A 1,661-nucleotide genomic window follows, 5' to 3' on the forward strand; every position below is an offset into this window, starting at 1 on the left:
GGGGCCAGAGGTCGCAACCGGGTACCCGATACCCGTACCCTACCCGATACCCGGCTACCCGTACCCGGCCGGGTACGGGTACCCATTTGCGACCCTGGTGCGGCCGGGTACAGGTAAGGAATCAAAACCCGTTTGCGACCTCTGCCTGGGGCCCCCTGTGTAGACATTCCAAATCACGTGTCTACGGGGTCAACCAGAGTGCCACGGCCCGGGTCAACCCCGCCCCCGGGCTGACACTCACCCCTCCCCCTCGGGGGAGCCCCCACCACACGCCGTGCGTGGTGCCCGCGCTATCCCAGTGCTTGCCAAGCCCCGCTAGGGCTGGTGCTACACACAGCCACCCACACGGTGCTGTTCACGATGTAAGAACATCGAACGGCACGACCGTTCCGGGCCGGCACCATACAGTGACATCCCCGATGTTACTACAGAGACGTAAATAACGTCTCTACGGCGTATAAGCCGACTACAACCACAACTGGTGAATAAGTGTGCACGTACCTCTCGATGGGGCCGACGGAAACGTGGCGGGGAAGCCCTACAGAGCAGGGTGCCGTCCCAGAGAGAGAGGGGGGGACGTGCTGACACGGAGTAGTGAAGGGGGCCCGGAGGTAGGCTTCGACAAGGTAGGCCTCGGCAAAAGGTAAAAACAACGAGCCGACCTTTACCCTACCGTTTACCCTCACCCCATACAAATAACCCGATTACAGGGTAATTACTGGGGTACTACTACACATGAACAAGGCTTATGACGGTGATTGCTAGGTAGAGCGCTTTATTCATCTATAGAATACTCTCGATGATTCCAATGTTTAAATGGAGGCCACGGACTGCGCCACGAAACTTTTAGCGAGCGGTAAACAAGGTAGTAGGTAAACAAGGTGTTTGCCGGGTAAAACTTTGCGATACCTTTACCCTACACATTACCTTACCCCTTGGCATGTCGACACCTTTACCCTTTTACCCGGTAAAAGGGTAAATTACTTTACCTTGCCGAGGCCTACCCGGAGGACATGTGAGCGGGTGAATGTGGTGGGCGGGTGGATTTGGTCGGTGGGTGGATGTGGTGGATGGATGAGATGGGTTGGTGGGTGGGTGGATGTGGTGGGTGGATGTGGTGAGTGGATGTGGTGAGTGGATGTGGTGGGTGGATGAGATGGGTGGGTGGATGTGGGTGGGTGGATGAGATGGGTGGTGGGTGTGGTGGGTGGATGTTGGTGGGTGGGTGGATGTGGTGGGTGGGTGGATGTGGTGGGTGGATGGATGTGGTGGGTGGATGTGGGTGGATGTGATGGGTGGGTGGATGTGGTGGGTGGATGAGATGGGTGAGTGGATGTGGTGGGTGGATGGATGTGGTGGGTGGATGTAGTGGGTGGATGTGATGGGTGGATGTGGTGGGTGGATGTGGTGGGTGGATGTGGTGGGTGAGATGGGTGAGTGGATGTGGTGGATGTGGTGGGGGGTGAGATGGGTGGGTGGATGTGGTGGGTGGGTGAGATGGGTGAGTGGATGTGTGGATGTGATGGGTGGATGTGGTGGGTGGATGTGATGGGTGGGTGAGATGGGTGGGTGGATATGGTGGATGTGATGGGTGGATGTGGTGGGTGGATGTGGTGGGTGGGTGAGATGGGTGGGTGGATGTGGTGGATGAGATGGGTGGA

Source organism: Lethenteron reissneri, unplaced genomic scaffold (genome assembly GCF_015708825.2).
Source record: "Lethenteron reissneri isolate LAM-NWPU_2019-01 unplaced genomic scaffold, ASM1570882v1 scaffold_121, whole genome shotgun sequence".
Classification (NCBI taxonomy): domain Eukaryota; kingdom Metazoa; phylum Chordata; class Hyperoartia; order Petromyzontiformes; family Petromyzontidae; genus Lethenteron; species Lethenteron reissneri.